At 35.5% G+C, this 13,068-nt stretch overlaps 1 non-coding gene across 1 annotated transcript; it reads left to right on the top strand.

Moving 5' to 3' along the window:
* Nucleotides 1–336: 336 nt before the first annotated feature.
* LOC123571450 (U6 spliceosomal RNA) lies at nt 337–444 on the top strand. Its single transcript, XR_006695613.2, has one exon. It is a non-coding gene; the product is annotated as a U6 spliceosomal RNA (small nuclear RNA).
* Nucleotides 445–13,068: the final 12,624 nt, after the last annotated feature.

The raw sequence follows: 13,068 nt of genomic DNA, 5'->3' as shown, positions 1-13,068 counted from the left end.
AAGTTGAGGCTGATATACAATCAGCAGAGAACTCTATCTTTGTGTGCAATTGCTCAAATGTTAGACCTTCATGAAATTTTTCCAACTCTCTGACCACTTCTGTCCCTATTAGATAGTGCACAGATACATGTGTTGCTGGAGCTTAAGGTGAAGTGGCTTCCCTTCAATTAACACTCTGGGGGGGGAAAAAAAAAAAGGCTACAGCTCTCCAGCAAAACCATTTCTCTGTTTCTGCTCCAGGTTTAACGGAAAGAAGGAGTCTTATAGTATGTGCTGTCTTTGACTGCATGCCACTCAAAAGCATTCATCCATTATCAAATTAAAAATTACTTCATGGTGCTCACTTCAGCAGCATATATACTATAATTGGAATAATTTAGAGAAGATTACCATGGCCTCTGCACAAATACGACACATTGATTCTTGGATATATTCTATAAATTAGAAACAGGTACTTTCATATATTGTACTGAAAGTGAAAATGGTAAAACTCCATAAAAGTTAATCTAGTAATAGCTTCCAAAATTGCAAATGTGTTTACCCATTGATTCAGCAATCTCAAGTTCAGAATTCTGTCCATCAGATACACCTACACACACATGAATAATGTATTTCCAAGGTTTTCACCAGGTGTTGTTTTTAATTGTAAAGTGTTAGAAAACTTTAAAAATCTATCAACAGAAGATTGGTTAAATCAACTGTTTTCTATTCATACAATGGAATAGAATACAGACTGAAAAAAAAAAAAAAAGAGAATCATCTCTATGTATTGTATAGAAAGGTATACAAAATATACAATATAATATATACTGTTTAAGGGTATAGAGCAGTGGTACATCTTAACTTTTGAATAAGAAATGTGGCATGAGAATGTATAGTCATATTCTTGTATTTGCATATAAATAAACCGTTATGTACTGAATGTTCGTGACTTCCAAAAAATCGTATGTTGAGATCTAATCCTAGAGGGTAACTGCAAATGGGGCCTTTGGTGGGGATAATTAGATCATGAGGGTAGAGTCCTCATAAGTGGGATTAGTATCTTTATATGAGACCAGAGAACCAGAGACCTATCTGGCTCTCTTTTCCTCATGGGAGGATATAGTAGAAAGAAAAGTCAGCTGCCCACCACCTGGAAGAGAGCCCTCATCAGAACCCAATTATGCTGGCACTCTGATCTTGAACTTTCAGCCTCCAGAACTATGAGAAATAAATATTTGTTGTTTAAGCCACCCAGTCTATAGTAATTTACTACATCAGCCTGAAATAAGACATAAACTAATAAAATCTATTACCAACATCAAAGATAGAAAACTATGGCCAGCAGGCCTATTGCTTCTTTTCTTTTTTCTTTTTTCCACATTCATGACTCTAATGCCTGTTTTTATAAAATTTTATTGGAACACAGCCATACCCATTTGATTTTGTATTGTCTATGGCTGCTTTTTCACTACAACAGCAAAACTGAATAACCACAAGAGAGAACATATGACCTGAAAGTGTAGTATATTTACTTCTTGCCCTTTATAGAAATATTTTGCCAACACCTGAGCTATAATGTGGGGAGAATGGATAAGAAGACAGGGAAAGCAAGACTTCTTTATGTGGCCATACTTTTACATAATTTGGTTTTTGAACTTATAAACAGAAGTACTGTCTGTTTGCAAAATTAAAATCAAAACAAAACCAATAAAATCAAGTTTTAATCTTCTGTGTAAGAAACACTAACAAACGTAGAGCAGGGATTTGTGTGTGAGCTTATAGTAGTCCTATTTATTTCTTTAAAATTACTTGTGAAATTAAAAATAATCAACTAGACGGGCTGGAGCAAAATAGTGGAAGAGAAGATTTCATTGTTCATCCCCCGATGGAACACCAACTTTTAGCAACCATCTGCACACAAAATAAAGCACCATCACGAAAAACAAAAATCAGCCACAAAAATCAACCACAAGCACAACCAACCACAACTCAACCACAGTGGGGCAGAGCAGCAAGAATGCTCCCGGGGTGTCCAATTCTAGGACTTGACTCTAGGATGGCATTTCTTGACCTGCTCTAGGCCAAAGGGGAACCCACTGCCCTGAAGGGTGAGTCCCAGGACTGGTAGCATGCACCATAAGGTGTCAAAACCGCACTTTAGCTTTAAGTGAACATCTGTGGTGGCCTGGCAGACCCCCCCGAGGGCCAGTGTTGTGGTGGCCACAGGGAGAGGCACCCGTGCCTGTGGTAATTGGAGGAAAGAGTGGGAAGGACTTTGTATTGTGATTTGTGTGCCAGCTTAAATGAAGTAGAATACAATATGAGGTAAATTGTTAAGGATTTTGACTCTAAGACAGCACCTCTGGACACGCCCAAGGCCTCGGGAAACTTGCCAGCCTGAAGGAAACATCCTTTGGCAAGGCCCAGTGTTGTGATGGCTTCAGGTGTGACTCAGCAAAATCCCAGGGTGGTGGCCAAAAGCATGCTCGCATCACCACACCTCCATTTTCAGGTAGGTCAGCAAAGTGAGAGACTCCATGTTTTTGGGAGAAAGTCATGATAAAGGACAAGAGTCTCTGCCTGGTAATGCAGATGTGTTCTTCTGTATCTTAAACAAAGTCATCAAGATAGCTCCTCTACACGTATGCAGAAACCACAGCATTGTTGCGCTTGGGGCCCAAGTCCCTTCAAATGCTTGGGAAGCCTTCCCAAAAATGACTGGCATAAAGAAGCCCAGATTATAAAGACTGTAAAGACTACAATAAATACCTAACTCTTCAATTCCTATACATTGATGAACACCTACAGGCGTCAACATCATCCAGGAAATATGGCCTCACCAAATGAACTGCATAAGGCACAAAGGATTAGTCCTGCAGAGAGATGTGTGACCCTTCAGACAGAAAACAAAAGAAAACTATGTTGAGGAAATTCAAACAAAACGAATAGAGAAGGAATTCCTAATTCTATCAGATAACTTTAACTAAGAGACTAAAATAACTTCTAAAAACCAAGCAGATTTTTTTTAACTTAAAAACTGCAACTGTCATACTGAAAAATGCATCAGAACCTCTTAGAAGCAGAATTAATAAAGCAGAAAAAACAATTAGTGAGTTTGAGGACAGGGTATTTGAAAATATACAGTCAGGAAATTTTAAAAACGGAAAAAAAGCATGGAAACATGCTTCCAAGGTGTACAAAATAGCCTCAAAATGCAAAGGTAAGGGTTATTGGCCTTAAAGAGAAGGTAGAGAAAGAGATAGAGGTAGAAAGATTATTCAAAGTCATAATATGAAACCAACTTGGAAAGAAGGGAGAATGAAACCAACTTTGAAAACATATTTCAGGATCTCATCCTTGAGAACTTCCCCAAGCTAGCTATAGAGGCCAACATTAAAATTCAGAAATTGCGGAGAACCCCAGTAAGATACTCCACGAGATCATCTTCAAGACACATAATTATCAGGTACTCCAAGGCCGAAATGAAAGAAAAAACTGCTAAAAGCAGGAGAGAGAAAGGCGAGGCCACTACAAAAGGAAAGCCCACCAGTCTAACAGCAGACTTCTCAGCAGAAACTCTACAAACCAGAATAGATTGGGGGCCAATATTAAACATTCTTAAACAACAACAAAAAAATCCAACCCAGAATTTTATATCTGGTCAAGCTAAGCTTCATAAGTAAAAGAGAAAAATTATTCTTTTCAGACAAACAAATGTTGAGTAAATTTGTTACCACCAGACCTGCCTTATAAGGGCTTCTGAAGGAAGCAATAAATAGGAGGAAAAATAACTGTTACCAGCCACTACAAAAACACACTGAAGTGCACAGATTATTAACAATATAAAGCAACCACATAAAGTTTTCAAAATAACTAACACCATGATGACAGAATAAAATTCACACGTATCAATAACTTTGAATGTAAATAGACTAAATGCCTCAATTAAAAGACACCAGATGCCAAGATGGATAAAAAACCAAGAACAATTGCTGTGCTATCTTTAAGAGACTCATCTCACATGCAATGACATACACAGGCTCAAATAAAAGGACAAAGAAATACCTACAAAGCAAATGAAAAACAGATAAAAGCAGGAGTTGCGATTCTACTTTCTGACAAAATAGACTTTAAACCAAGAAAGATCTAAAAAGACAAAAAGAATATTGAATAATGGTAAAGCATTCAATTCAACAAGACGATCTAACAATCCTAAATGTATATGCACCCAACACAGGAGAAACCAGATTCATAAAGCAAGTTAGAGACCTTCAAAGAGACTTAAGCTCCCACACAATAATAGTAGGGGATTTTAACATGCCACTGACTGTATTAGATGAATTATTGAGATAGAAAATTAACAAAAATAATTAGGATCTGAACTCAGCACTAACTCAAATGAATCTGATATCTATAGAACTCTCCATTCAAAAACAGCAAGATATATATTCTTCTCATTGCTACATGGCACTTACTCTAAAATCAACGACATAATGAGAAGTAAAACACTCCTCTACAAATGCAGTGGAACTGAAATCATATCCAACAGTTTCACAGACCAGAGGGTAACAAAATTAGAGGCAGGAGAATGGCATGAACCAGGGCGTGGGGGAAGGGAGGGAAGGCGCGGAGCTTGCAGTGAGCGGAGATCGCGCCACTGCACTCCAGCCTGCGCGACAGGGCAAGACTCTGTCTCAAAACAAAATAAAATAAAATAAAATAAATAAATAAAGACTAAGAAATTCACTCAAAACCACGGAAATTAAATAACATGCTCCTGAGTGACTTTTGGAAAAATAATGAAATTTAAAAAGAAATCAAGAAATTCTTTGACACTAATGAGGACAAAGATACAACATAGCAGAATCTTTGGGACACTGCTAAAGAAGTGTTAACAGAGAAATTTATAGCACTAAATCCCCACATTAAAAAATGTGAAATATTTCAAATTAACAACCTAACATCACAACAAAAATAACTAAAGAACTAAGACCAAACACATTCCAAAGCTAGCAAAAGACAATAAATAGCCAAAATAAAAGCTTAACTGAAGCAAATAGACACTAAAAGTCCTTTAAAAGATCAGTGAATCCAGGAGCTGGTTTTTGAGAAAAATTAATACAATAGATAAATCACTAGTTAGACTAATGAAAAAAAATAGTAGATTCAAATAAATACAATCAGAATCAACAAGAGGAATATTACCACTGACATTATAGAAATACAAACAACCATCAGAGAATATTATGAACAACTCTATGCACCTAAACTAGAAAATCTAGGAGAAATGGGTAAATTTCTGGACACACAAACCCTCCTAAGACTGAACCAGAAAGAAATTGAATCCTTAAACAGACCAATAACAAACTCTAAAATTGAGGCAGTAATAAATGGCTTACCAAACAAAAAAAGCCAAGGACCAGACAGATTCACAGTTGAAGTCTATCAGAGGTACAAAGAACAGCTGGTACCATTTCTGCTGAAACTATTCCAAAAATTGAGAAGGAGAGACTCTTTCCTAACTCATTCTACGAGGCCAGTGTCATCCTGGTACCAAAACCTGGAAGAGATAAAAAACAACAGCAACAACAACAACCAAAAAAACAATGAAAAACAAACAGGAAACTTTAGCTTCATACTTATGATGAACATCGATGCCAAAATTCTCAACAAAATACTGGTAAACCAAATCCAGAAGCACAACAGAAAATGTATCCACCAAGATAAAGTAGGCTTTATTTCTGGGATGCAAGGTAATTTCACCATATGCAAATCCATAAATGCGATTCATCACATAAAACAAACTCAGAACAAACAAAAGGATGATTATCTCAATAGATGCAGAAAAGATTTTCAAGAAAATTCAACATGCATTTATGTGAAAAACTAGGTGTTGAAGAAACATACCTAAAAATAATAAGACCCATCAATGACAAACCTACAGTAAACATCATACTGAATGGGCAAAGGCTAAAAGCGTTCCCATTGAAAACCAGTGCAAGACAAGGATATCTTCTCTCACCACTCTTATTCAACATAGTACTAGAAGTTCTGGCCAATGCAATCAGGCAAGAGAACGAACTAAAGTACATCCAAATAGGAAGAGAGAAATTCAAAGTATCCCTGTGTGAAGATGATATAATCCTATACCTGGAAAACCCCATACTGTCAGCCCAAAAGCCTCTTAAGCTGATCAACAACACCAGCAAAGTCTCAGGATACAAAATCAAAGTTGATACAAAAATCAACTGGAGAGGTGAAAGATTGCTACAAGAACTACAAACCACTGCTCAAAGGTATCAGAGAAGACATAAACAAATAGAAAACGTTTCATGCTCATGAATAGGAAGAATCAATATCATTAAAATGTCCAAAGCAATTTATAGATCCGATGCTATGCCTGTTAAACCACAATTGACTTTCTTCACAGTACTAGAAAAAGATAATTTTAAAATTCATGTGGAATAAAAAAAGAGCCAGAATAGCCAAAGTAATCCTAATTAAAAAGAACACATCTGGAAGAATCACACTACCCAACTTCAAACTATACTACGGAACTACAGTAACCAAAATCGAATTGGTAGTGTTACAAAAACAAACACATAGACCAATGGAACATAATAGAGAATCCAGAAATAAGGCTGCACACCAATCACTATCTCATCTTTGACAAACCTAATGAAAATAAGCAATGGGGAAAGGATTTCCTTTTCAGTAGGGTGCTGAGAAAACTGGCTAGCCATATGCAGAAGATTAAAATTAGCCCCCTTCCTTACACTATATATAAAAATTAACTCAAGATTGATTAAAGACTTAAGTGTAAAACCCCAAACTATAAAAACTCTGGAAGACTACCTAGGCAATACAATTCAGGATATAGACACAAGAATAGGTTTTATAATAAAGATGCTAAAAACAATTGCAACAAAAGCAAAAATTGATATATGTGATTTAATTGAGCTAAAAATCTTCTGCACAGCAAAAGAAACTAACAGAGTAAACAGACAAACTACAAAATGAGAGAAACTTTTGCAATGTATGCATTCAACAAAGGTCTAGTGTCCAGCATCCATAATGAACTTAACCAATTTACAAAAACAAAACCAAACAAAACAAAAAACAAACAAAAAAAAAGTGGGTAAAGGACATGAACAGGCACTTCAAAAGAAGACATACATGCAGTCAACAAGTATATGAAAAAAGCTCAACAGCACTGATCATTAGAGAAATACAAATCAAAACCACAATGAGACACTATCTCATGCCAGTCAGAATGGCTATTATTAAGTCAAAAAATAACAGACACTGGCGAGGTTGTGGAGAAAAAGGAATGCTTATACACTGTTAGTGGTAGTGTAAAATTTTACCATTGTGGAAGACAGCATGGCAATTCCTTAAAGACCTGAAAGTAGAAATACCATTCAACCAAGTATTTATATGACTGGGTATGTACCCAGAGAAATATACATCGTTCTATTATAGAGACATGTGCACACACATGTTCATTGCAGCGCTATTCACAATAGCAAAGACATGGAAACAACCTAAATGCCCATCGATGATAGACTAAATAAAGGATATGTGGTGCATATACACCATGGAATACCACATAGCCATAAGAAAAGAGCAAGATCATGTTTTTCGCAGGGATATGGATGGAACTGGAGGCCATTATCCTTAGCAACTAATACAGGAACAAAAAATCAAATACCACATGGTCTCATTTATAAGTGGGAGCCAAATGGTGAGAACACACGGACACATAAAGAGGAACAATACACACTAGGGCCTATTGGATGGTGGAGAGTGGGAGGAGGGAGAGGATCAGAAAAAATAATCAATGGGTACTAGGCTTAATACCTGGGTGATAAAATGATCTGTACAATGAATTCCCATGACACAAGTTTACCTATGTAACAAACCTGTACATGTACCCCTGAACTTAAAAAAATACACAAAATAATAAGAACAACAACAACAACAAAACTCTTTACCCTAGACTAGTTTATCCAGTAAAAATATCTTTTAAGCATGAAAGAGAAATAAAGGCAGTTCCAGGAAAATAAAAGCTGAGAGATCTCACCAACTCCAGCCCTGACCTATGAGAAATACTAAAAGGAAATCTTAAATCTGTAATAAAAGGATGAGAATGAATTATAAGAAATTATCTGAAGGCACAAAAGTCACTGGTAATAATAAGCACAGAGAGAAACACACATTATAGTATAACACTGTAATTGTGGTGTGTAAACATCTCTTAGTAGAAAGATGAAATGATGAGCCAATCAAAAATAATAACTACAACAACTTTTTAAATAATAGACAATAGAATAGGTTATAACAAGAAACAACAAAAAGTTAAATAGTGGCAAAAAATAAATTGGAGAATTTTAATTTAGGTTTTTTTTTTGTATATTTGTTTCTGCAGTAAGTGTAATCATCAGTTTTAAATAATGGGTTATATCCTGTGCACATATCTATATTTATAATATTTGTTCAATAAATGATGCCAGAATACTTGGACATCATATGAAAATAAAAGTAGTAACATAGGCACACATTTCATATCTTACATAAAAATTCTTGATATGGATCATAGTTTTTATTTTTTTATTTTATATTTTAGAATTTTAAAACTGACATAATTATACATATTTACGGAACACATAGTGATGCTTCAATACATATAAGAACAGTGATCAGATTAGTTGTGATTAGAATATCCATCATCTCAAGCATTTATCATTTCTTTTGTTTTGGTAACATCCAGTATCCTCATTCTAGCTATTTGGAAATATTTATTATTGTTAACTATAGTCATCCTTCAGTGGTATAGAATACTAGAACTTACTTTTCCTATCTAGCTGTAATTGTATATCCTTTAACCAATCTCTCCCTATTCCTCCCTTCTCCCTACACTTCCCAGCCTTTAGTATACTCTGCTCTACTTGTTACTTCTATGAGATCAACTTTTGTTTGCTTCCACAAATGAGTGAGAACATGTAGTGTTTGGCTTTCTTTTCCTGGCTTATTTCACTTAACATCATATCCTTCAGTTTCATTCATGTTGCCATGAATTACAGGATTTCATTCTTTTTTTGTAATTAAATAGTATTCCATTGTGTAAAAAAAAAAAAAAATAAAAAATAATGGGTTATATGAAAGTATTTGTTCACCTCATGGTAACCTCAAATTGAAAAACACACAATAAAAAATGCATAAAAAACTAAAAAACAAAGTAATTAAAGCATACCACCAGAAAAAATCATCTTCACTACAAAGAAAACAAGAAGGAAGAAAAGAAGAAAGACAGATAATAAAACAATGAGAAAACAAATAACAACGTGATACGAGTAAGTCCCTACTTATCAATTATAACATTGACTATAAATCACACTTTTCAATAAGAAGACATAGGTTGAATGAATGAAAGAACAAAACCTAATTATCTGTTGCCTACAAGAAAAACAGTTTGCATACAGACACACATAGACTGAAAAGAAAGGGATGCAAAGAATATTTCACGCCAATGTGAACCAGAAAATACGAGTAGCTACTTACATCACACAAAATAGACTTCAAGACAAAAATTGTAATAAGAGACCAAAAGAAGTCATTACATAATGATAAATATGTCAATTCAGCAAGAGGATAAAACAGTTTTAATGTATATACACCAAACACTGGAAGACTCAGATATATAAAGCAAATGTTAGACCTAAAGAGAAAGATGGACCTCAATAAAATAACAGCTAGAGACTTTAAAATCACACTTTTAGCGCTGGACAGATCTTCCAGACAAACAATCAACAAAGAAACATCAGACTTAATCTGCACTAAAGAACAAATGGACCTAGTATATATTTACAAGACATTTCATTTAACAGCTGCTGAATATACATTTTTCTCTTTAGCACATGGATCATTCTCAAGAATAGACCATATGTTAGATACCAAAACAAGTTGTAAAACATTCAAAGCATTTGGACTATTATTGAGCATATTTTCTCTCCACAATGGAATAAAACTACAAATAAATAAGAGGAATTTTTAAAACTATGTGAGCATGTGGAAATTAAGCAATATGCTCCTAAATGACCAGTGAGTCAATCATGAAATTAAGAAGAAACTTGAAAAATTTCTTGAAACAAGTGATAATAAAAACACAACACACCAAAACCTATGGGATACAGCCAAAGCAGTACTAAAAGGAAATTTTATCGTCATAAGTGCTTACATCAAATAAGAGAGAAAAAACTTCAGATAAATAACCTAATTATGCATGTTAAGGAACTAGAAAATTTAGAGCAATCTGAACCCAAATTTAGAAGAAGAAGAAAAAAAATAAAGATCAGAGCAAAAATAAATAAATTTAAAATGGAGAAAGCAATAAAAAAGGTGAAGGAAACAGAAAGTTGGTTCTTTGAAGATAAACAAAATTGACAAATCTTTAGCCAGACTAAATAAAAGGCGGAGGAGAAATTTCAAATAAATAAAATCATAGATAAAAAAGAAGACATTACAACTGATATTGCAGAAATTCAAAGGGTCATTAGTGGCTACTATGAGCAACTATATGCCAATAAATTGGAAAATCTAGAAGAAATTCATGAATTCTTAGAGACATACAACCTACCAAGGTTGAACTAGGAAGAAATCCAAAACCCGAATAGACCAATAACAAGGAATAATGTTGACACTGTAATTAAGTCTCTTAGTAAAGAAAAGCCCAGGGCCTGATGACTTCACAGCTGAGTTCTGTCACATATTTGAAAAACTAGTACTAATATTACTCAAACTGTTCCAAAAAATAGATGAAATATTTCCAAACTTATTCTATGAGGCCAGTATTACCCAAATCCAAAACCAAAGACACGTCAGAAAAGAACACTACAGGCCAATATATCTGATGAAAATTGAAGCAAAAATCCTCAAGAAAATATTAGCAAACTGAACTTAATAATACATGTGATGACTACTATTAAGTGTCAACTGGATTGGACTGAAGAATTCGAAATATTGTTAATGGGTGTGTCTGTGAGGGTGTTGCCAAAGGAGATTAACATTTGAGTCAGTGGACTGGGAGAGGCAGACCACCCTCAACCTGGGTGGGCACCATCTAATCAGCGGCAAGGGCAGCTGGAATAAAGCAGGCAGAAGAAAGTGGAATGAGCAGACTCTGAGTCTGGCTTTCATCTTTCTCCCATCCTGGTGCTGGATGCTTCCTGCCCTGGAACATCAGACTCTACTTTCTTCTGCTTTTGGATTCTTGGAGTTACACCAGGTATTTTTCAGGAGCTCTCAGGCCTTTGGCCACACACCGAAGACTGCACCGTCAGCTCTCCTACTTTTGAGGTTTGGGGACTCAACTGAGCCACTACTGGTTTCCTTGTTTCTCAAACTGCAGACGGCCTATTGTGGGACTTCACCTTTTGATCATGCAAGTCAATATCCTTAATAAAATCACTTTCATATATACATATATTCTATTAGTTCTGTCCCTCTAGAGAACCCTAACTAATACAATATATTAGGAAGATTGTTCATCATTACCAAGTAGGATTTATCCCTTGGATGCAAGGAAGGTCAACATACACAAATCAATCAATATGATACATCATATCAACAGAATGAAGAATAAAAATCATATGATCATTTCAACTGATGCTGAGAAAATGTTTAATAAAATTGAACATTAGATAAAAACTCTCAAAAAACTACATATGGAAGGAACAGACCTTAATATAATAAAAGCCATATACCACAAATCCACAGTTAGGTATCATACTCAATCTGGAAAAACTAAAAGACTCTCGCCTAAGATCTGGAATGTGACAAGGATGCCTACTTTCAAAGCTGTTTTTCAACGTAGTACTGGAAGTCTTAGCTACAACAGTCAGACAAGAAAAATAAACAAAAGGCATGGAAATGAGAAAATAATAAGTCAAATTATTTTTGTTTGCAGATGTTATGATCTTTGTTTTTTGAAAAAAAGTAAAGACTACATAAAAACTGTAATAACTGATAAACAAACTCAGGAAAGTTGCAGGATACAAAATCAACATACAAAAATCATTAGCATTTTTATACGTAAACAATGAACAATCTGAAAAAGAAATTTTAAAAAATTCCATTTAAAATAGCCACAAATGGCCAGGCACGCTGGCTCACGCCTGTAATTCCAGCACGTTGGGAGACCGAGGTGGGTGAATCACCGGAGGTGGGGAGTTTGAGACCAGCCTGACCAACGTGGAGAAACCCCGTGTCTACTAAAAATATAAAATTAGCCGGGCATGGTGGCGCATGTCTGTAATCTCAGCTACTCAGGAGACTGAGGCAGGAGAATCACTTGAACCCAGGAGGTGGAGGTTGCGGTGAGCCGACATGGTGCCATTGCACTCCAGCCTGGGCAACAAGAGTGAAACTCCATCTCAAAATAAATAAATAAATAAATAAATAAATAAAATAGCCACAAATAAAATTAAATGCCTAGTAATTAACCAAAAAATCGAAAGATTTCTACAATAAAAATTATAAAACACTGATGAAAGAAAATAAAGTGAATACAAAAAAATGCAAAGACATTCCATATTCATGGATTGGACAAATCAATATTGTTAAAGCATTCATACTGCACAAAGCAATCTACAGATTCAATGCAATTACTATAATAAAACCAATGACATTCTTCACAGAAATAAGAATAACCATCCTAAAATTTATGTGGAATCACAAAGACTGAGAATAGCCAATGGTACCCTGAGCAGAAAGAGAAAAACTGGAGGAATCACACACATTGCCTGACTTTCAAATTATGCTACATGGTCCGGGCACGGTGGCTCACACCTGTAATCCCAGCACTTTGGGAGGCTGAGGTGGGCGGATCAGGAGGTCAGGAGATCAAGACCATCCTGGCTAACACGGTGAAACCCCATCTCTACTAAAAATACAAAAAATCAGCCGGGCGTGGTGGCGGCGCCTGTGGTCCCAGCTACTCGGGAGGCTGAGGCAGGAGAATGGCGTGAACCGAGGAGGCAGAGATTGCAATCAGCCGAGATCACGCCACTGCACTCCAGCCTGGGTGAG

Source organism: Macaca fascicularis, chromosome X, assembly GCF_037993035.2.
Source record: "Macaca fascicularis isolate 582-1 chromosome X, T2T-MFA8v1.1".
Lineage (NCBI taxonomy): Eukaryota > Metazoa > Chordata > Mammalia > Primates > Cercopithecidae > Macaca > Macaca fascicularis.
This window is presented reverse-complemented; position numbering and strand designations above follow the sequence as displayed.